Below are 25193 nucleotides of genomic sequence, written 5' to 3' on the forward strand. Positions count from 1 at the left end.
GGTAGGCTGCTGCGAAGCAGGTGGTCTCCGCCGGGCACGTTTGGCTCCTGAATTTCCACTCCTGCCACCACGCTGACTGCCAAACGTGCTACCGCCTTGCTGCCTCAAAGGCCACCTGCAACTCTCTTCTCCTGATGATGATGAAGCCCCTTCTGCCCCCGGCTCCCAATTGCGATCGGCTTCATCATCATCAACAGGTGTGTGCACGTCACTGATGTCCTCCTCAGGTTCCCCAACAGTGTCTGCTTCAGGACCCTGAACACTTGCAACACCGCCTCCCACGTCACTCTCCGCATCACTACTTGGCCGCCTAGCGGAGCAAGCGGCGCATGTCTCCTCCCCTTCTTGGCTGTCCAGTAGCTTCTGACTGTCCTCTATTAGGTCATCCTCAGTAAATAGTGGAGCTGAACCCACAGCATAAGATACTTCTTTAGGAGAGGGAACAGCATAGGACAAAGGCAATGGGAGGACAGTTACTGCTCCCGGGCCATGCCAACTGTGGGTTGTGTCTGAAGAACCCACCGACTATTGACTGGGGGTGTCACATGTCACTTGTGAGGATGTGGATGAGCGTGTTAACCAATCGATGACGGCAGATGGGTTGCTGGTGGAGACACGACCACTGGCTGATAACGGGAGCTCAGGCCTCTCACTGCGACTCCTGCTGCCAATCGCCCCAAGTCTGCTGCCAACTCTGCCTGAAGTATTTAGGCCTCTGCCACTCCTCTGTGCACGTCCTGGCACTTCTCTGCCTGACATACTTAGTGCATTTATGAGGGTATTACAATACGCTACACTACTCTTTAAACAGTATTTGTCTAGAACACCAGCAGGTGATTACTTACGGCTGTCCTTTCACAGTATGTAGGCCCTTTACAGATTAACAGGTACAAGATGGTACACTACTTGGATGTACGTATGCGGTATGCACTGATGAGGGCAGTAAGATGCGCAACTATAGGCAGAAAAAACTCTGTATTTTTGTAAAACACCAGCCGGTGAATACTATTGTTTGGACTTTGACGGTATGGAGCACCTTGACAGATTAACAGGTACTAAATGGTACAATACTTGGATGTACCTATGTGGTATCCACTGATGAGGGCAGTAATATGCATAACTATACGCAGAAAAAACTCTGTATTTTTGTAAAACACCAGTGGGTGTATACTATTGTTTGGACTTTGACGGTATGGAGCACCTTGACAGCATAACAGGAACTAAATGGTACAATACTTGGATGTACCTATGCGGTATGCACTAATGAGGGCAGTAATATGCATAACTATACGCAGAAAAAACTCTGTATTTTTGTAAAACACCAGCCGGTGGATACTATTGTTTGGACTTTGGCGGTATGGAGCACCTTGACAGATTAACAGGTACTAAATGGTACAATACTTGGATGTACCTATGCGGTATGCACTGATGAGGGCAGTAATATGCGTAACTATAAGCAGAAAAAACTCTGTATTTTTATAAAACACCAGCTGTTGAATACTATTGTTTGGACTTTGACGGTATGGAGCACCTTGACAGATTAACAGGTACTAAATGGTACAATACTTGGATGTACCTATACGGTATGCACTCATGAGGGCAGTAATATGCGTAACTATACGCAGAAAAAACTCTGTATTTTTGTAAAACACCAGCGGTTGTATACTATTGTTTGGACTTTGACGGTATGGCGCACCTTGACAGCTTAACAGGAACTAAATGGTACAATACTTGGATGTACCTATGCGGTATGCACTGATGAGGGCAGTAATATGCATAACTATACGCAGAAAAAACTCTGTATTTTTGTAAAACACCAGCCGGTGAATACTATTGTTTAGACTTTGACGGTATGGAGCACCTTGACAGATTAACAGGTACTAAATGGTACAATACTTGGATGTACCTATGTGGTATGCACTGATGAGGGCAGTACTATGCGTAACTATACGCAGAAAAAACTCTGTATTTTTGTATACTAGTGTTTGGACTTGCACAGTATGTAGCCCCTTGACAGATTAACAGGTACACAATGGTACAAATGCACTACAGTCCACTGAACAATCACGTATTTCTGAACAGCAGCAGGACCCAACAGTGCAGCACCAAAAAAAAAAAACACAAAACACAAGGATTAAACCCTAAATAGCACCCTGCACACAATTCTGAGCAGCAGAAGATTTGTGGAGCAAAAAAAAAAAAACTCAATTGGGCTGAAAAATGAGGAGAATCGCGGTGATATTCACATTTGTTGCAAATCTAATTTTTCATGAAATTCGTAACGAATTTGGGTTCGTCAACTTCGATTCGCTCATCTCTAGTTAAAGCCAACAATATATATATAAGTAAAACTATATACTGATAGAAACACAAGAAAAAAAACACACACACACATATAAATATATATATATATCAATCACTATTATATATAATTTGGATACAGCCAATGTTGTGTATATATATGTAGAAGCTCAGGAGTGGTGTATAGAAGGCACCACATTGATCCTGTCAGATGCTCTGAGGTGACAGAACAGCGCAGCACAGCAGAGGGAGAGGGTGGGAGCATGGGTTCAACTGACAACCAGTTGAAGTAACTATGTCACTACAGGCTGGCCCGGAGGGAAGCCAAGAACCCGGATATAGTGACGGAAGAGGGAAAAAAAAGCAGTAAGTTATCTGGCAAATCCGCAGTAAATAACAAGCGGAGATAAGGGGAAGTGTGAATGTGAATGGAGAGATAAATGTGGAATATATTATTTGAACCAGATAGAAGTGAAATATGGAACCTAAGGCCGGTAGTATAATGAGAAATAAAAGACACTAAATGATATATTATTGTAAAATAGGTACACAATAATGATAATGTAGGAGATTTAAGTAGAGACTAACTTATCTTGTATGTTGCCACTGGCAGCAGCAAGAAAGAGGAGGCTACAGTCATGTTCAGCTGATTTATAGACTATGCTACATGTTCATTGAATGTCATTGCATCCTTCATTTGCATACTGTTACGTTTTTCCTCTTTTTCTGTTACCTGAATGGTTGCTGCTGGAGTAGTAAAAAGAAATAATTTGCATAATATGAAGCCTATTGTCTTGTTAAAAAATCGTATGTATGCATCACTATACTGTATGCACTCCTTACATTCGCTGAGCTAGCCTCTCTGTGCCCAGTCCACTAAGTGTTCCCTTAGCAGGAGGCATACAATGGTCCAGATTTACTAAGATTGTCAGGTTTTTAAAATCCCTATGTATTAGAGTTTTGCTTTAATATTCCATCAGATTTACTAATCGTCTACGTGTTAGTTGGTTGATTTTTGAAGTGCAGCTCTCTGCATTTATTTGCACCATTATGGAACATTATGGGACAATTTGCACCATGATATTATTACTTAGTCGGGACTTTTAATTTATTGTATGGTTTCTGAGCTCCTTTATAGCACATAGTAAATCTGAGCCAGTGTATGCCTTTCTCAATACATTGTTTTCATGGCCCCTTAGCATAACACGTGACCAGCAGTGAATCCAGAGTAATGAAGCTGCGCCTGGATAAAATAACAGCCAACAAAACTTTAGTTGTTTTTGTCTTAAGCTCTTTACAAAAGTAAAGTGGCGATATACAATACTCAGTTGCTGTGTGAAACTTCCCTTCATCTCACCGTCACCCTAAATATTGTTCTATAAATGTGTTAAAGTTTTATAGATAAACTACATGTTGTGTTGTTTTCCAAACCAATAAAACTCAAAGCTGTGGGTTGTATTATTGTTTAAAAAGTGCAAAGGCACCCTAAAGAGCTAGAATAATATCCCACATACTGCAGTATACCTCTTACCGAGATTTTTATCATTGAATCATGAAATGCACACTGTTTGTTTGTGAAGTTAAAGATTTATTTCTTCAGCTTCGAAATGTCCAACAACATCTGATTTTTTGACCTCTCTGCTACTAAAGTCTTTCTGCTCATCTCCTATCAAGTAAAGTGACACAGAGCTCATATCTCTTTCTCTATCAAAGCGTTTTATTTCCCGGCTCTTCTTTATACTGTATACAGTATGTGTTCCCCATATGTCTCAACTGATCCTTTTCCATCACCTCAAGGCAATTTCTTGTACATCTTATTAACCAAAAGATTATTATACATTACATTTATTCTTCTTTATCAAGTGGAGGGTAATATATATATAATATAATGCATAACAACATACAATTTTAAGCTATTCTTAAAAAAACAAACAAACAAACAAAAAATACCTCTCGGAATCTGTACAGCGCCATGTAAAATAAACCAAGAGTTATTGTCACAATTATACCCAATAAATGGCCTCCTGAAGTTTATGCTAGTGGCCAGATGAAAGAAGCATCATATTGGTCTTGAATCGCACTAGTTCAGTGGCTTAAATGCTTCTTTAACCTGTTAAGGACCCATTACGTACTGGTACGTCATGAGTCTGCTCCCGTTCTATAATGCGGGGACACGGCCGGGACCCATGGCTAATAGAACGCTTTACTGATCACAGTGCCACGCACTATTAACCCTTCTAATTTGAACGCTGCATTAAAAGTGAGAGTAAATCAATGCCAGTTAGCTCACGGGGCTGTTCGGGATGTCTGCAGCGAAATCGCAGCATCCGTTTCAGCTGTGAGACAGCAGGAAGGTCCCTTACCTTGCCTCCTGGTGTCCAATCGCCGAATAACTGAACAGTGCATTAGATCCAGACATGAGCAGTCAAGCGGCAGAACCATTGATCAATGGTTTCCTATGAGAAACCATTGATCAATGTAAAAGATCAGTGTGTGCAGTGTTATAGCCCCCTTATGGGAGCTGTAAAATTGCAAAAAAAAGTGGAAAAAAAAGTGAATAAAGATCATTTAACCCCTTCCCTAATAAAAGTTCGAATCACCCCCTTTTTCCCATAAAAAAAAAGACACAGTGTAAATAAAAATAAACATATGTGGTATCGCCGCATGCAGAAATGTCAGAATTATAAAAGTATATAATTGATTAAAATGCACGGTCAATGGCGTACATGCAAAAAAAATTCCAAAGTCCAAAATTGTGTATTTTTGGTCACTTTTTATATCATGTAAAAATGAATAAAAAGCGATCAATAAGTCTGATCAATACAAAAATTGTACCTCTAAAAACTTCAGATCACAGCGCAGAAAATTAGCCATCATATGGATTTTTAGGTGAAAAATTGAAAGAGTTATGATTTTTTAAAGGTAAGGAGGAAAAAACGAAAATGATTTTATATCATCATCAGGCTATCTATTATTACAGAATCTGTAGGGTAATAAATGTTGGAGTAGCACATTTTATTTAGGATGGGACATTTTAACTCTTAAAGGGAAACTCTGGTGGAAATTTTTTTTTTCAAATCAACTGGTACCATTAAGTTAAAGGGGTACTCCGTTGGAAAACTTTTTTTTTTTTTTTAAATGAACTGGAGAATAAACCCCTTCTCATCATTAACAGACAAATGAAGCTCTAATGCTATCTGCTTGAGAAGCATTTTACTCTGTTATTATTTGACTGCACTATAGTGGTCCCTCAAGCAGGGCCGGTTTTAGGATTAGCATGGCCCTGGGCAAAATCAAAAGTGGGGCTCCAAAAGTCGTAATAGTGCACTAACCAGATTTGCACATTCTTGGTCACTTCAAATACAATAAAAAAAATTACTAAAAAGCAATTGAAAAGTCCCATCAAAACAAAAATGGCACCAATAAAAACTACAAATCACAGCACAAAAATTAACCCTCATACATCCCCATATACAGAAAAATAAGAGTTATAGAGATCAGAATGGTACAATTTTATATTTTCCCCTAACATTAGGTTGGCAGCATAGTTCCCCCCCACATTAGATAGGCAGTATGTTCCCCCAAATTAAGTAGGCAGTATGTTCCCCACAGTAGGTAGGCAGTATGGTTCCCCCCACATTAGCATGTAGTTCCCCCACATTAAGTAGGCAGTATAGTTCCCCCACATTAGGTTGGAAGTGTGTTCCCCCACATTAGGTTGGCAGTATGTTCCCCCAAATTAGGTTGTAGTTCCTCCACATTAGGTTGGCAGTATAGTTCCCCCACATTGAGTTGTAGTTCCCCCACATTAGGTTGGCAGTATGTTCTCCCACATTAGGATTGCAGTATGTTCCCCCACATTAGGTTGGCAGTATGTTCCCCCACATTAGGTTGTAGTTCCCCCACATTAGGAAATCAGTATGTTCCCCCACATTAGGTAGGCAGTATAGTTCCCCAACATTAGGTAGGCAGTATAGATCCCCAACATTAGATTGGCAGTATAGTTCCCCCACGTTAGGTTGGCAGTATTGTTCCACCACAGACATACAGCCTTTAGCCATATACAGTGTACGGCTGGAGACTGTATGTCTGTGTACTGCCCCACTTCAGTGCTCCGTCCACCGCTCCTCCGGTCAGGGGTCACGATCTACTGCTATGGTCTATAGGCCATAGCAGTAGGTCCCGGGACCGGAGCAGCGGTGGTCGGAGCACCGAAGCTGATGTGCTGGAAACTTACCATGTCGGCCTGCACGCGTCCTCCTCCTCCTTGATGCTCCGATGCTCTGCTCCTCCGTTCCTATGGGCGCACACATGGGATGTCAGTGTCATCCCTGCATGTGCTACCTCCCAGCGGCCCCTGCGTTTTTAAAGTGAACTCGGGGCCGGAGAAAGGTTATGGACATCCTTGTGTCCCGAAAAGATCTTGCGGGACACAGGTGATGTCCCAAATGTGACAGGGGGCCCCGCGCGGGCAGCTCAGTGGGGGATCCGGGATCCCCCCCTGGATCTGCCACTGAGCAGCCCGCAAGGGGCCCCCTGGGGGATGGGGGCCCTGGGCAATTGCCTGGTTTGCCCCTCCTTAACGCCAGCCCTGCCCTCAAGTTACAATGGCCTCAAGTTTTCATATTTTCATACAATACATACAATGATCTTAAAACCATAGCCAACATAAAATGCCACAAAAACTGACGATAGGAGGTACTTGTGATTGGCTAGATGATCACCATGGGCATTTCACTAGTAGTCTCTAGTCTCCAGTACTCTACGTATTACATGTTCTGCACTAGGGTAGCTTGTTTTTCCATTTTTCTCTCTGATCAAATCTTAATAGTGGGCAAGTTTCATTTTTGCGATACTTGCTATCTTTTGATCTATTTTATTCCTCTATTTGCACCAAAATTGACGAATATTGGGCTTTTTTGTTTTTGCTGTTTTTTTTCGGCGTTCACCATGCGTGATAGATTCCATTATATCCTTATGGTACATTACGGATTACGGATTACCTAGTATTTATATGATTTGTGTTTTTTTTATGATAGTACAGAGCTTTTATTGGGAAAGGGGCATTTATTTTATTTTTCTTACCCTTTATACTTTTATTGAAGAACCTTTTATTATAATTTTTTTTAACTTTTTACAGGTTATACTATACTGCAATACATTTGTACTGCAGCACAGTATGACCTGATGAGTTGCACACACTACAGCCTCTGAGATCACAGTGAGATCAGGCTTCCATAGCAGGCATGTGAGATCAGGCTTCCATAGCAGGCAGACAGGAGGCCATCATTATCTGACCTCCTGTGGCCACAGAAACCAACTGCGACCAGCGATCGTCGCCGTTGGTTAACAGGGGTAGCACCCTCCCCCTGTCAACACCATAGATGCCTTGATCAGGATTGATCATGGCATCTATAAGGTTAAAGGACATCTGCAGCGTTACAAACACTTATCCCCTATGCTCACTTACCTTTGTTCATTTGTTACCCCTACTCTTGATCTTTCCCTTTTGTTGTGAATGTTTTGTTCTTTATATTTGTATCCGTGGCCAAATGGATATTTGATATGTCATGCATCTAAGTACACAGATATTCGTTTTCTATGATGCAATAGAAATATTTAACGGTGCCCTGGTGTCACAAAGTGATAAGGTGTTTCCAAGCACCCCTTTGGCTACCACATCTCTACTACACTACGGGCTTCATGTTTTACACGGGAAATGTGCCTTGAACTGTGCCTACTCTCAATTTTGAAGCTAAGAATTCTACTGAAATAATTAGCTGGGATAATCCAGATGTCTCCGTCACCGTCCTTCCTTAGTTGTGACATATTTCAAACAACTCATAAACACAGTAACACAGTGCCAGGGTGGTCCTGCGCTAAATACCCATGCCATACAGTGGCAGTGGAGAGGACTATGAAAACTGTGACAAAGGTGTCTGCTTGGGTATGTAGCAATGAGGCACCTCATCACCAAACTATATATCTACTCTCTTATCCTGACAGGCCTTGCTCGAATATGACAATAATAGTAAATTTTGTTACCATCTTTCCTACTGAAGTCTACTTACATTAGGTCTTACAAGCTCTACATGTAGTTGGTTGGGTAGGGCTTGCGAGTAGGGCGAAATGCAGTCACCTCCACGTGGTGGGCTTTCGGTCACTTCATAAACTAGATCATCAAGTAGGCGAGAAGCTGCACAAAAATGATTATCTGCACAATTCAAGTACATTTCCCATCTTAAACCGGAAGCTTGTAGTGGAGACAGAAGAAATTGTCTAGCTGGAACCAACTTTTGCATGTGAGTAGCCCTTACGGGTGGGTATGTTTACTTGTACCATATCCGCTGTCTGTTGGCTGGTACAGATTTGATCCTGTTGAATCTAAGTAGTTGAACATAGCATCAAATCTGCAGCAGCAAATTCTCAGGAAATACAGTACATGTGAATGCACCCTTACAGTTTTGATAAATATGGTCCTTTGTTTCCCAAATTAGGTTGGGTTTTACCCCATTCTGGTATATGTCTTCAACTGGCCAAAATATTTTGCTGACTAATACTGTGGCTCACGAGACCCATTTAGTTTATAAGTCCATATGTGTAGTAACGCCGCAGCTTCGGCACAGAGATTGTGGAGGTCCCAGCGACCGGGTCCCTTGCGATCAGACATGCTATCTCCTATCCTTTGGATAGGGGATAACATGTCTAGAGGTGCAATACCCCTACTAAATAGGCTAGATGCCAGTAGGCCGAAGTATATGTTGGCATAAGTTATTGACAGGCTGTATTACAGGGTGATGCGTCATTCACATCACATTTGCCGCTATGTTTTGCATGTATGTAAAAAAGGCTCCCAGTGTATATACCAATATGTGTACATAAGAATCTATTGTCAGATGGAATCCTGCAAAAAGTAAACTATGGAGAAGTGCAATAAATATTAAAAATGTATCCATTAAAATGGATACCATATTAGCTCATAGATGATGAATGGCAATTTATGTAATCTGTCACTGTTTAACAGATGCTTCAGCAAGCTTTAGTAAAGTCACTGACCATTTATGGTGGCTATCACTGGACAGAAATGCAGCAAAGTACTTCCTTTCTTCCTTCTAAGCTCCCTTCAAAGTATTGGCACTGCAGACACATACACCGCATACAAATGTGTGTGGGGTGCTGTCAGCAGTAAAAGGAAGACATTCTGATCTTAGCAGTACAGTAGGAAGATTGCAGGCTTTACTGGTGAAATTACAGTGATACATCGATCTATCTATCTATTGGCAGTTACCATATACTGTGTAGACTGGCCATATATGGTAGTTTTCCATTTATGGACAATTACACTATCAGATATTCCCCAGAGCTACCTTTTGTGAACAGGCAATGTATTCCTGCACACTGGGATATGTTGCGATCATCAGTCAGAGGTACAGTACTTTATATGTCCTTCCCATTTACTGTATACTGCTGATAGAAAGCCAAAACCTGATTTGAATAGAACCTAAGTCTGGATGCTATTAAAAGCACAAGTCTGTGAATAACACACCAATATTAAAGGGACATTGACTAGTGGCCAATCATGAGTCTTCCGAAACCAAAGCTGTACTAAAGTTGTACCAACCCAAGCAATAGCCAAAGTACTTGTATTGATCTGCCTCAGGAGAAAAGTAACATTCACAGTTGTTACCAGAACACTGGCTACAGAGGCCTAATTCCTCTGCTTTGTGTAAGGGGAACAGCTTCATTAAAAAAGAAGAAAGGGTTACACCACTCAAGCCACATGAAAAAGAAAAGGGGCATGGTGTTAGTGCAAAAGTATGTGGTCCGAATTGCAATATTGTGCAAAACAAATTTGGCACGTTGTTATGGTTTCCCACAAACCAAAATATTGGTCTAAACCTAAAACTCAAGTGCAACTTACACTAATGTTCCAGATTTATCGGCATGAGCCACTTTGATAAATGTGCTGTATTTGAAGACTTTGTGAGATTGCACTGTTTTAGAATTGTACGGTATTAGTAAATCTATAGCTTTTGTCCGTTTTATGGCAAATTCAGAAAACTCTGCATTCTTTGAAATCTTTAGCAAATATGTGTGGATTCCGAACTTCTGCACTCTAGTATATTTGAATTCTTTAGTATCCAACAGCAGCAGGGGCCCATTCTGAGGTCTAGATGGTCCACAACTCTTATCGTAATATAGGGTGTTGAATATTTTATTTCCAGAAGTTGTCTTTAATGAACTTTACTATAAATAAAATTATTTTAAGTGCAGCTTAACAAAAATCCATAGAGTAGTGTCTATACATTGACATCTGGGAAGGCAAACAGAGGCCCCAGAGACAATAGCCAATTACATTTCAAAAGGCAATTGTTTCTTCCTGACTCCATTATTGACAATCATATTTCTGCTTAGCTCCCAGTCCTCCTCTCTTGTACCTTGTTAAGGCTTGTTTAGCTTTCTTGATGTGTGTACTGGAAGAGCAATGATTTTTATGTGTCTCTTGCACTGTTATTTTCCTTTCCCTGAGCTGTAAGCCATCTGCATGCTCATTGCCTCGTGCTACTTACTCTTTACACCCCGGCAACTAGTCAGAAAGTGGCCTATAGAGCTAAAGCATGAGACGTGATCTGTCTTTTAATGGATTGCTAGAGAAAACATGCACTATGGAATATTCTGTTGTTAAATACATTAAAGGGGTTATCCAGGAAAAAAACTTTTTTTATATATATCAACTGGCTCCAGAAAGTTAAACAGATTTGTAAATTACTTCTATTAAAAAATCTTAATCCTTTTAGTACTTATGAGCTTCTGAAGTTAAGGTTGCTCTTTTCTGTCTAAATCCTCTCTGATGACACCTGTCTTGGGAAACGCCCAGTTTAGAAGCAAATCCCCATAGCAAACCTCTTCTTAACTGGGTGTTTCCCGAGACAGGTGTCATCACAGAGCACTTAGACAGAAAAGAACAACCTTAACTTCAGAAGCTCATAGCTAGTCAGAAAGTGGCCTACAGAGCTAAAGCATGAGACGTGAGCTGTCTTTTAATGGATTGCTAGAGAAAACATGCACTATGGAATATTCTGTTGTTAAATACATTAAAGGGGTTATCCAGGAAAAAACTTTTTTTATATATATCAACTGACTCCAGAAAGTTAAACAGATTTGTAAATTGCTTCTATTAAAAAATCTTAATCCTTTCAGTACTTATGAGCTTCTGAAGTTAAGGTTGCTCTTTTCTGTCTAAATCCTCTCTGATGACACCTGTCTCGGGAAACACCCAGTTTAGAGGCAAATCCCCATAGCAAATCTTTTCTTAACTGGGCGTTTCCCGAGACAGGTGTCATCAGAGAGCACTTAGACAGAAAAGAACAACCTTAACTTCAGAAGCTCATAAGTACTGAAAGGATTAAGATTTTTTAATAGAAGCAATTTACAAATCTGTTTAACTTTCTGGAGTCAGTTGATATATATATAAAAAAAAGTTTTTTCCTGGAACACCCCTTTAACCTCTTAAGGACCAATGATGTTGTGGAACGTCATGGCACCCTGGGCTTTAAGGACCAATGACGTTCCACAACATCATGGCGTTTTCCGGTCTCTGCTGCTCGCCGGGCAGAGATCGGAACCGGGTGCCTGCTGAAATCCTTCAGCAGGCATCCAGGGCAAACGCCAAGGGGGGCCATGTAGGCCCCCCATGTCGGCGATCTCCGCAAATTGCAAGGGAAATCGCCCTTGCGATCTGCGGCGATACCGGACTGATCGGGTCTCTGGGACCCGACCGCCTGGTAATTTTGCATGATCCCGGTTGTCACAGACCGCCAGGACCATGCTGGAGCCTAGGAGCGAGGTGGCGAGCCAGCCCCCTCCTATCCCCTGCGATTCTTCGGTTAGCTAACCGACCAATCGCACGGGGGGGGGGGGGGGGCGGTTACTTCCTCCCGCCCTGCCCGGCCCCTTGAAGTCCGGAGAGGACGGGAGGAAGACCGGAGGATGCGGCGGGGGACGGGGGAGTGCTGGGGCCCGGCCCCGGTACTTACCTCGTTACTGAAGACCCGGATCCCGGCGACGGAGACGGTGGCAGCGGCGACAGGTGAGTTCCTCTTCAGCCACGGTCGGGCTCTTTACAGCAATGCACGTCGCCGTAAAGCAACATGCATTGCTGTAATGGGACCCTGTAAACTACAACTCCCAGCATGCCCAGACAGCCCTTGGCGTCTGGGCATGCTGGGAGTTGCAGTTTTGCAACATCTGGAGGTCCGCAGTTTTGGGACCACTGTGCCCTTCCAGATGTTGCAAAACTACACATCCTCAGCATGCCCTTACTCTCCAGTTCTGTAGCATCTGGCCCTTCAGATGTTGCAGAACTACAACTCCCAGCATGCCTGGACAGTTTTGGCATACTGGGAGTTGTAGTTTTGCAACATCTGGAAGGGCACAGATTGGAAACCATTGTATTAGTGGTCTGCAAACTGTAGTCCTCCAGATGTTGCAAAACTACAACTCCAAGCATGCTGGGAGTTGTAGTTCGGCAACATCTGGCTCTAAAGATGTTGCCGAACTACTACTCCCAGCATGCCTGAGAATGCTGGGAGTTGTGGTTTTGCAACAACTGGAGGCACACTGGTTGGGAAACATTGTCTGTTTCCTAACTCAGTGTTTCCCAACCCGTGTGCCTCCAGCTGTTGCAAAACTATAACTACCAGCATGCACTGATAAACTGTGCATGCTGGGAGTTGAAGTTTTGCAACAGCTGGAGGTCCCGTCCCCCCCTGTGAATGTACAGGGTACATTCACATGGGCAGGGGGCTTACAGTGAGTATCAGGCTGCAAGTTTGCGATGCAGCTAATTTTGCGCGGCAGCTCAAACTCGCTGTAACCCCCCGCCCGTGTGACTGTACCCTAAAAACACTACACTACACTAACACTAAATAAAATAAAAAGTAAAAAAACACTACATATACACATACCCCTACACAGCCCCCCTCCCCTCCCCAATAAAAATGAAAGCGTCTGGTACGCCACTGTTTCCAAAATGGAGCCTCCAGCTGTTGCAAAACAACAACTCCCAGTATTGCCGGACAGCCGTTGACTGTCCAGGCATGCTGGGAGTTTTGCAACAGCTGGAGGCACCCTGTTTGGGGATCACTGGCTTAGAATACCCCTATGTCCACCCCTATGCAAATCCCTAATTCAGGCCTCAAATGCACATGGCGCTCTCACTTTGGAGCCCTGTCGTATTTCAAGGCAACAGTTTAGGGTCACATATGGGGTATCGCAGTACTCGGGAGAAATTGCCCAACAAATTTTGGGGGGCTTTTTCTCCTTTCACCCCTTATGAAAAGGTGAAGTTGGGGGGTCTACACCAGCATGTTAGTGTAAAAAAATAAATCTTTTACACTAACATGGTGGTGTTGCCCTATACTTTTCATTTAGACAAGAGGTAAAAGGGAAAATCGCCCCCTAAAATTTGTAATGCAATTTCTCCCGACTACGGAGATACCCCATATGTGGGTGCAAAGTGCTCTGGGGGCGCACAACAAGGCCCAGAAGGGAGAGTGCACCATGTACATTTGAGGTGATTTGCACAGGGCTGGCTGATTGTTACAGCGGTTTTGACAAACCTCAAAAAAACAAAACCCCACATGTGACCCCATTTCGGAAACTACACCCCTCACGGAATGTAATGAGGGGTGCAGTGAGAATTTATACCCCACAGGTGTCTGACAGATCTTTGGAACAGTGGGCTGTGCAAATTAAAAATTTTGCACAGCCCACTGTTCCAAAGATCTGACAGACACCAGTGGGGGGGGGTAAATGCTCACTGTACCCCTTGTTACGTTCCTCAAGGGGTCTAGTTTCCAAAATGGTATGCCATGTGGGGCTTATTTTGCTGTCCTGGCACCATATGGGCTTCCTAAATGCGACAAAATTTGCTCTCAAAAAGCCAAATATGACTCCTTCTCTTCTGAGCATTGTAGTTCGCCCGAAGTGCGCTTCAGGTCAACTTATGGGGTACCTCCATACTCAGAAGAGATGGGCTTACACATTTTGGGGGGTATTTTCTGCTATTAACCCTTGCAAAAATGTGAAATTTGGGGGGGAAACACACATTTTAGTGAAAAAAAAACATTTTTTTTTTACGTATGCAAAAGTCGTGAAACCCCTGTGGGGTATTAAGGCTCACTTCCTTGTTACGTTCCTCAAGGGGTCTAGTTTCCAAAATGGTATGCCATGTGGGGCTTTTTTGCTGTCCTGGCACCATAGGGGCTTCCTAAATGCGACATGCCCCCAAGCAAAATTTGCTCTCAAAAAGCCAAATATCACTCCTTCTCTTCTGAGCATTGTAGTTTGCCCGTAGTACACTTCAGGTCAACTTATGGGGTACCTCCATACTCAGAAGAGATGGGGTTACACATTTTGGGGGGTATTTTCTGCTATTAACCCTTGCATAAATGTGAAATTTGGGGGGAAACACACATTTTAGTGACATTTTTTAAACATTTTTTTACATATGCAAAAGTCGTGAAACACCTGTGGGGTATTAAGGCTCACTTTATTCCTTGTTACGTTCCTCAAGGGGTCTAGTTTCCAAAGTGGTATGCCATGTGGGTATTTTTTCCTGTTCTGGCACCATAGGGGCTTCCTAAATGCAACATGCCCCCCAAAAACCATTTCAGAAAAACGTACTCTCCAAAATCCCCTCGTCGCTCCTTCGCTTCTGAGCCCTCTACTGCGCCCGCCGAACACTTTACATGGACATATGAGGTATGTGCTTACTCGAGAGAAATTGGGCTACAAATATAAGTTACATTTTCTCCTTTTACCCCTTGTAAAAATTCAAAAATTGGGTCTACAAGAACATGCAAGTGTAAAAAATGAAGATTGTGAATTTTCTCCTTCACTTTGCTGCTATTCCTGTGAAACACCTAAAGGGTTAAAACGCTGACTGAATGTCATTTTGAATACTTTGGGGGGTGCAGTTTTTATAATAGGGTCATTTATGGGGTATTTCTAAGATGAAGACCCTTCAAATCCACTTCAAACCTGAACTGGTCCCTGAAAAATTGTGATTTAGGAAATTTTGTGAAAAATTGGAAAATTGCTGCTGAACTTTGAAGTCCTCTGGTGTCTTCCAAAAGTAAAAACTCGTAAATTTTATGATGCAATCATAAAGTGGACATATTGTATATGTGAATAACAAAAAAAAAATATTTGGAATATCCATTTTCCTTACAAGCAGAGAGCTTCAAAGTTAGAAAAATGCTAAATTTTTCAATTTTTTCATCAAATTTTGGAATTTTTCACTAAGAAACGATGCAAGTATCGACAAAATTTTACCAATAACATAAAGTAGAATATGTCACGAAAAAAACAATCTCGGAATCAGAATGATAGGTAAAAGCGTCTTAGAGTTATTAATGCTTAAAATGACAGTGGTCAGATGTTCAAAAAACGCTCTGGTCCTAAGGTGTAAAATGGCCTGGTCCTTAAGGGGTTAAGTATATTCAGTGCCATACTGCCTTTTGCTGTCCCTTTACCAGGCCCGTCGCTAAAGGACAGGCAAACCAAGTGTGGTATCCCGGGTCCCTCCATTCCACAAGGCTCTTCTGCAGGGTTTACCCTTTACTCACCTCGCATAATGCATTAAAGATATAATGTATATTGGTCAATATGTATACAATTATGTACAAATTTGTATAGTATAATGTATAGGATGACCTTCCGGGGTCATGTGATACTGTCATGTGATGTACCCACAGTTCTTTGGGTTCAGGACCTCCAGGCTTGACAACCAATGGGATTAGTCCAGTCCCCTAGTATATAAGGGGCTGCAGTCACTAAATTCTATTATCTTATCTCCCGTATCCAAAGCAAGCACAATCAGCATATCTCAATTCATCTTACCTAGGCCAAAGCCAAAAGAACCATCAGCCACTAAAACCGTGAGTTACCAAGCTCTATCTACAAATTCCTAGTGACTACTATTCAACTCAAATCCTATAATTAGTAGCACAGTGGCCTGCTTAAAGCTCAAGACTATTAGTCCCAGCAAAGCCTGTGCGGAACCTGCATCCCGGTTACCTCAGGAGAAACTGTATATTTGTAAAGACTGTTTGCTCAAGAAGTTAAGTAAAAGTTCCAGTTATCTCATAAATCCTGCTGTGGACATTCCATTTATTCCCTGCCGTTTTTGGGCCGGTTGGTGCCAGGGCCTTCTATACTAAGCAAACCGCACCCTGGTGTCACGACAAACCAAGGGTTAATACCACCAGACCCTGCAACATCATTGCATCACCCAGACACCACACAAGCAAGGATCAAGGATACAAGCAATGCATCAAGACAGACAGCTGACGCGTTTCGGACCTCTAGGGTCCTTAGTCATAGCAATGACTAAGGACCCTAGAGGTCTGAAACGCGTCAGCTGTCTGTCTTGATGCATTGCTTGTATCCTTGATCCTACAATAAATACCTGAATCTGCTGCACCTAGCGCTGGACTTCTCTTTCTTTCTTACAGCCATTTGCACTGTAAACCTCCTGTTTTATTTATATAAATTGTGGGGGGACTTAAACTGTATGGCTATGCTGTGGTTCCTGTAGGCTTTGTGTGTGTGAGGTGGGGATGGGGTGAAGGGGGGCCTCCATGTCTATTTTGCTTGCAGCCCCCAAATTCCTTCAAACGGCCCTGCCCTTTACCTTCAGAGGGGTTTGGTGGTACAGAATCAGCAAGATGCTTGAATGTAGTTTCCATGCATCCCCTGTGAAATAATAGACAGTTACTTGAGTGAACCACTTGCAAGCATAACAATTAATCTGTGCGAATACAGGAGACAGAAGAGGGTGACATGACCTTCTGCTTCAGCCTTGGCTGTAATCCTTATCAGCTGTCCACCCACTGCTGTTTGCTGTGAAAATTCTGTACAATCATGGAAGCTGCTAGAAAAACTCAAAACAAGCAAAACCTAGAGAGATGGGCAAACCTGAATAGCAGATAACACGCAGAGCTCCCCCCCCCCCTTTTCTGAAAATCAAAAAAATCTTCATTCCTGTAACCATCGGAGAATTGTGGTTACGGTAACATGAAAGAGACAACAACAGCGATGACATAAACAGCAACAGTTAACAGGGACATCTAGATAGCCACAGTCTACCGGTCTCAGTGCTAAATACCCTAGAGGTTGCCAAAGGTCCAGAAGACGTTGCTGGCTATTGTTACCATTATTGATCGCAGTTTGTTACTTGGATAAAAGGTACTTATATATTTAGCTGATTGCTTGTGGCAGATAAATGCAACTGCAAAGTGGATTTATGTTCCGAGAGCCTCCACTAGACATGCAGAATATATGAAGTGGTCAGAAATATGGCTCCCAAAAGAGCCATTATGCTTTTAACATCTGGGACTCTTATTAAGGAATAGTTTTTTTTCCCTAATTCAATAACTGATATTTACAGTGTTGGGAATAGATCTCTTTCTGCGCTGAAAAAGGAGGGGCTGATTAAAGTCTTGAACAATATTTAAAAAAATTAAAAATATATAAGTAGGTTCAATACACTATGCTGATGTATTTCATAATGTATCTTTCTAGCAGTCAGTGCTAGCTTCCAATCCCATGTACAGAGATACTGTATATTACATGCTGGTACCTGCCACCACCACTATGGGGAGCTTATGAGCTTACTGCACATTGGTATATAAAGTCACTGTATACAGTAGTTAAAGGGCTTACAAAATTTATGGCCTATCAGATGTGCTTTGGGGCCCTCTTAGGCACTAGAGCCCTGGTGCAAATGCTACGCTTTGGGCCTATCCTTAGGATATGCCTTTAATATTAGATCAGCAGGGGTGAGACTCTTGGCAACCCTGCTGATCTACGGTTTGAAGGGATCAGTTACTTCAATGTTTACTACCACTCATGAAGAAAGATTACACTGCTCTACTCATTATTGTGTCAACGTTCCAAAAAGTTTTAATATAGCGGATATTAACTAAGCCAAAGCTTAGTTCAAATCACACTTTTATTGCATAGGAAACCGACATGTTTCGGGCCATGCAGCCCTTACTCATGGGCTGTGGCGCTCATGTGAGTGCTACAGTCTCTTCAATGTTTACCAGAGCTCATACTCGAGTAGCAGCGGAGCGGTGCAAGGTAACACAGCATTGTCCTATTCAAGTGAATCAGATTAGTATAGACTGTCTTATGAAAGCCCCAGCTGTAGTCTATTGCACTTGTGAAAGAAGTTTTCTTGGATTTTTAGAAAACTGGCTAGAACTGGCACAAAAAATAAATAAACATATGAATAAATTAAATATATAATTGGGCCTGCAGAAATGACATCATATACTGTTATATTGCTCTTCTAGCTTGTAATATGCTACAGAATCATGGGAACAATGTAAGCCAGTGTTTCCCAACCAGGGTGGTTGAAGCTGTTACAAAACTACAACTCCCTGCATGCCCGGACAGCCGAAGGCTCCATACCAGTTAATGGCAGGATTCTGAGCCTGTGGATAAGCCTTCAATTGGTGATCTGCTGGGTGCCAATTATCCTGCCGATCAGCTCTTTGGCTCCCTGCATTTTTATATAGCGAATAGTGGCAGAAGTTACAGTGGATAGTGGTGGCACCGGGTAACTGCAGCTCTGTGGGGTGCCAAACTGCTGATTCGTGACAGTGCCAGGCTTCGGCACCCTGTCAAACCGCAATTGCTGACCTATCCTGTAACTAGGCCATCAATTATATAACCCTTTTAATTACGTGAAATGCTATGTGTACTGCCTCCTACTGGTGGAAGCTACTTATTATTTTTTTTCTCAAGAAGCATTGCCCTAAAGACTGTACAAGAAGAATCAGCTCCTTACATGAGACAGCACATTTGGCATCTGAAAGAGCCAACAAAACCCCTTCAAGGGAGGAGACTTATCAAACCCTGTCCGGAGGAAAAGTTGCCCAGTTTCCCATAGCAACCAATCAGCTTGCTTCTTTCATTTTTAACAAGGCCTCTGCAAAATGAAAGAAGCGATCTGATTGGCTGCTATGGGCAAATCGGCAACTTTTCCTTTGCACAGGTTTTGATAAATCTCCCTCTTTAAAAAGAGCAAAAACAACGTCTACTGACTGTTTAAGGCTCACATTTCGAGGGGCTGATGTTGACATTGCAGGATGGGTAGCTACCTATAGGGGGCACTAGAGAGACAGTTTTATTCCTTCTGAACTTCCCAAGTTATAAACAGAAGGTATTTGGGTAACTGCCTCACAGATACTAACCAAAATGTGGTGTAGACTGCAGATAATAAGGTCATGTGATGTGTTTTATTAGGATGCCCTTTAAATTATTGTAACTAAATTGCATAGACATTGTACTATGGGAAAAAGTCTAAAAGGACCTAAGCTCTGCTTTTCTTTTCAATAAGATTTGTATTGGTATTTTAACAATACAAGAAAGGTTAACAAAAGGAACATCTTACTATGACATACGTATAACAATCGTTACAAATAAAGTAAGATGAATTAAACAAGTTCAAAGGTCTCTACATAGAATATTAATGATACAAGATAACATACTTCTCGACATGTAGGCTCTGCTTTTCATTACCATTGCAAGTACTGCATATTCGACTCTTGTTTGTGTAATGTATTTTGTACTAAAATGCTTTTTTTTTTCCACTTCTTTAATCAAGTCATTTGCCAATGACCAGCTGCTCATGCATTTATAACATAATTGAGTACATGTGTCCTCAGTAATTCATTACATATTCCTAAAATACTGTCTGGCTTGTATTCCCCGAGGAGTGGGCTGAGACACTGCATCAAGTCTCTTTGGGTGGTACAGCACTGATTGCATAAAACTAATCTAGATCCTTTACAATTTGTTTGAAATATGGTCAATACCGAATAAGAATATGCCTTCCCGAACTACCCGAATAACAGGAGGAAGAATCCAACCCTTTTGTGGTGTATATGCGACCTTACAGATAAGGGGGGCTTAATGATTCACTTGCAGGGGGGCCTTGCCATGCTGTAGTGAATTAATTAATTTCAGTTAAACTAAAATTAGGAAGGATCCTTGATGAAAAACAACAGTTGTGCCTTCATAGGGTGAAGACTAAAAGGGTGAAATTTCCATTCCTTTTTCCAACTAAATTTAAAGAAACGGTCACTAGATGGCAGTAAAGTCCTTCGTAAAAATTCTCGTGCGTTTCAGTAATTCTCCTGCTGTCGCTCAGGGATACTTGTAGGTGAGACCTTGATCATAAATCCCATACGCAATAAAGGGTTCATAATGCTTCCCACCAACTACATGTAAGATTATTATTTTTTATCTCCAAATAAAGTTTCAGTCTCGATAACAAGAAACTCACATTTTAGCATCTCCCTCATTCTTTATGTAAAAAAAACATGGGCCTCAACCGCAGACAGGCTAAGCCTTTAGTGTTCACTGACCAAAACATCTAGCTCTCTAGTAGAATACTGAACTGATAGGGTGAAATACTAAAAACCCATAAGCCATATCCTTGGCAGGTAGGATATACCATGTTAGTCCTGTATAAAGAAATATGACAGTTCCCCTTGTCAAGATGGGCAGATGTTAATCCTTGCAGGTGTAGGTCAGGGAGGTTGGTTTACTGCAAATACTAGAGAGAGAGAACAAGATAGTTTGGACATTTCCGAGTGCGTGAATGGCAGAGTTACCACTACATCATTTATGTTGCTTTTTCTTTGTTCTCTGTTAAAATGTGACATGAAAAGAGCATCTGATGACAGAGGTAACAAGAAAGGTCTGTACCGAATCCAGCTTGGTGCAACATCCCGCATCACGCAGATGCCATTGAGCAGCTTCTGATCTCTATGGGCTTTCTTCATTCTCTGTGTACATGATGCAGATTTACCATGATCAATCTCCTCTAATTAGCCAAGATGTGATCCGGGCTCTCGTGGATGTTATCAAAGGGTTTTACCTACCTAAATCCAATGCTAAGAACCTAACTAACACGGACAATCGCATTGTCTGTTATAGTCTTCATGTACATGGCAGTGTTACTGACCTTCTGTTTCTATGGGACTTACAGATGGATGTGATAATATATGACAGCTCATTTATCTATGGGAGACAGCGTTTAGTGCTTTGTTTTAGAAAGCGGCCACAGGGCGTAAGCTTTCATAACTCCCACACTACATTTATTTATTCATTTAACCCCTTCAGGACCAAGCCCATTTTGGCCTTAAGGACCAGAGCGTTTTTTGCACATCTGACCACTGTCACTTTAAACATTAATAACTCTGGAATGCTTTTAGTTATCATTTTGATTCCGAGATTGTTTTTTCGTGACATATTCTACTTTAACATGGTGGTAAATTTTTGTGGTAACTTGCATCCTTTCCTTGTGAAAAATCCTAAAATTTGATGAAAAATTTGAAAATTTTGCATTTTTCTAACTTTGAAGCTCTCTGCTTGTAAGGAAAATGTATATTACAAATAAAAAAATTTTTTATTCACATATACAATATGTCTACTTTATGTCTGCATCATAAAAGTGACGAGTTTTTACTTTTGGAAGACACCAGAGGGCTTCAAAGTTCAGCAGCAATTTTCCAATTTTTCACAAAATTTTCAAACTCACTATTTTTCAGGGACCAGTTCAGGTTTGAAGTGGATTTGAAGGGTCTTCTTATTAGAAATACCCCACAAAAGACCCCATTATAAAAACTGCACCCCCCAAAGTATTCAAAATGACATTCAGTCATCATTTTAACCCTTTAGGTGTTTCACAGGAATAGAAGCAAAGTGAAGGAGAAAATTCACAATCTTCATTTTTTACACTCGCATGTTCTTGTAGACCCAATTTTTAAATTTTTACAAGGGGTAAAAGGAGAACATTTATACTTATATTTGTAGCCCAATTTCTCTCAAGTAAGCACATACCTCATATGTCTATGTAAAGTGTTCGGCGGGCGCAGTAGAGGGCTCAGAAGGGAAAGAGCGACAAGGGGATTTTGGAGAGTACGTTTTTCTGAAATGGTTTTTGGGGGCATGTTGCATTTAGGAAGCCCTTATGGTGCCAGAACAGCAAAAAACCCTCACATGGCATACCATTTTGGAAACTAGACCCCTTGAGGTACGTAACAAGGAATAAAGTGAGCCTTAATACCCCACAGGTGTTTCACGACTTTTGCATATGTAAAAAAAAAAATTTTTTTTTCACTAAAATGTGTGTTTCCCCCCAAATTTCACATTTTTCCAAGGGTTAATAGCAGGAAATACCCCCCAATATTTGTAACCCCTTCTCTTCTGAGTATGGAGGTACCCCATAAGTTGACCTGAAGTGCACTATGGGTGAACTACAATGCTCAGAAGAGAAGGAGTCATATTTGGCTTTTTGAGAGCAAATTTTGCTCGGGGGGCATGTTGCATTTAGAAAGCCCCTATGGTGCCAGAACAGCAAAAAATACCCACATGGCATACCATTTTGGAAACTAGACCCCTTGAGGAATGTAATAAGGAATAAAGTGAGCCTTAATACCCCACAGGTGTTTCATGACTTTTGCATATGTAAAAAAAAAAAAAAAAATTTCCACTAAAATGTGTGTTTCCCCCCCTAATTTCACCTTTTTGCAAGGGTTAATAGCAGAAAATACTCCCCAAAATTTGTAACCCCATCTCTTCTGAGTATGTAGGTACCCCATAAGTTGACCTGAAGTGCACTATGGGCGAACTACAATGCTCAGAAGAGAAGGAGTCATATTTGGCTTTTTGAGAGCAAATTTTGCTCGGGGAGCATGTCGCATTTAGGAAGCCCCTAAGGTGCCAGAACAGCAAAAAAAAACACACATGGCATACCATTTTGGAAACTAGACCCCTTGAGGAACGTAACAAGGGGTACAGTGAGCATTTACCCCCCACTGGTGTCTGACAGATCTTTGGAACAGTGGGCTGTACAAGTTTTCATTTTCATGGACCACTGTTCCAAAGATCCGTCAGACACCTGTGGGGTGTAAATTCTCACTGCACCCCTCATTACATTCCGTGAGGGGTGTCGTTTCCGAAATGGGGTCACATGTGGGGTTTTGTTTTTTTTGCGTTTGTCAAAACCGCTGTAACAATCAGCCACCCCTGTGCAAATCACCTCAAATGTACATGGTGCACTCTCCCTTCTGGGCCTTGTTGTGCGCCCCCAGAGCACTTTGCGCTCACATATGGGGTATCTCTGTAGTCGGGAGAAATTGCGTTACAAATTTTGGGGGGCTTTTTTCCCTTTTACCTCTTGTGAAAATTTAAAGTATAGGGCAACATCAGCATGTTAGTGTAAAAATAAAAAATGTTTACACTAACATTCTGGTGTAGACCCCAACATTTCCTTTTCATGAAGGGTTAAAGAAGAAAAAGCCCCCCAAACCTTGTAACGCAATTTCTCCCGAGTACAGCGATACCCCATATGTCGCCCTAAACTGTTGCCCTGAAATACGACAGGGCTCCAAAGTGAGAGCGCCATGTGCATTTGAGGCCTAAATTAGGGATTTGCATAGGGGTGGACATAGGGGTATTCTACGCCAGTGATTCCCAAACAGGGTGCCTCCAGCTGTTGCAAAACTCCCAGCATGCCTGGACAGTCAACGGCTGTCCGACAATACTGGGAGTTGTTGTTTTTCAACAGCTGGAGGCTCTGCTTTGGAAACAGTGGTGTACCGGACGTTCTTATTGGGGGAGGGGGGCTGTGTAAGGGTATGTGTATATGTAGTGTTTTTAACTTTTTATTTTATTTTGTGTTAGTGTAGTGTAGTGTTTTTAGGGTACAGTCACATGGGCGGGGGATTACAGCGAGTTTCCCAGCGCAAAATTTGCTGCATCTCAAGATGCGAGAAACCCACTGTAAAAGCCTCGCCCATGTGAATGTACCCTGTACATTCACGGGGGTGGCGGGGCGGGGGGGGCTTGCATCAGCTGTTGCAAAACCACAACTCCCAGCATGCATGGTCTGTTAGTGCATGCTGGGAGTCATAGTTTTGCAACAGCTGGAGGCACACAGGTTAGGAAACACTGAGTTAGAAACAGACAATGTTTCCCAACCAGTGTGTCTCCAGTTGTTGCAAAACTACAACTCCCAGCATGCCCAGACAGCTGAAGGGCATGCTGGGAGTTGTAGTACGGCAACATCTGAAGGGCCAGATGTTGCTGAACTAAAACTCCCAGCATGCCTGGACAGTCAGTGCATACTGGGAGTTGTAGTTTTGCAACAGCTGGAAGAGCACAGATTGGAGACCATTATACAATGGTCTCCAAACTGGGGCCCTCCAGATGTTGCAAAACTACAACTCCCAGCATGCATGGTCTTTTAGTGCATGCTGGGAGTTATAGTTTTGCAACAGCTGGAGGCACACAGGTTAGGAAACACTGAGTTAGAAACAATGTTTCCCAACCAGTGTGTCTCCAGCTGTTGCAAAACTACAACTCCCAGCATGCCCAGACAGCTGAAGGGCATGCTGGGAGTTGTAGTTCGGCAACATCTGAAGGGCCAGATGTTGCTTAACTAAAACTCCCAGCATGCCTGGACAGTCAGTGCATGCTGGGAGTTGTAGTTTTGCAACAGCTGGAAGAGCACAGATTGGAGACCATTATACAATGGTCTCCAAACTGAGGCCCTCCAGATGTTGCAAAACTACAACTCCCAGCATGCCCAGACAGCCAAAGGCTGTCTAGGCATGCTGGGAGTTGTAGTTTTCAGACTCCTAGAAGCAGCAGTGAAGATCTTCACTGCTGCCTCTGAGGACCATATACTCACCCGTCGCTGCTCGTCCACGTGGCCGGTCCCGCGCTGCTCCTCGGTCCCGCCGCTGGATCAGGTAAGTCCGCCGGTCCCCACGTGTTCCCCCCCGAATGCCGCAGGTCCCCGCAGC

General features: G+C 42.3%; 1 long non-coding RNA gene across 1 annotated transcript in view; it reads left to right on the forward strand.

The window, feature by feature from the left end:
* The first annotated feature begins 17421 nt into the window (after positions 1-17421).
* The window catches only part of LOC130360728 (uncharacterized), a 99267-nt gene continuing 91495 nt past the window's right edge, over positions 17422-25193 (forward strand). Inside the window, exon 1 of the long non-coding RNA XR_008890774.1 lies at positions 17422-17553. This is a non-coding gene — a long non-coding RNA (uncharacterized LOC130360728). The remainder of the gene's footprint in view (positions 17554-25193) is intronic.

The sequence above is a fragment of the Hyla sarda genome, chromosome 1 (assembly GCF_029499605.1).
Source record: "Hyla sarda isolate aHylSar1 chromosome 1, aHylSar1.hap1, whole genome shotgun sequence".
Classification (NCBI taxonomy): Eukaryota; Metazoa; Chordata; class Amphibia; order Anura; family Hylidae; genus Hyla; species Hyla sarda.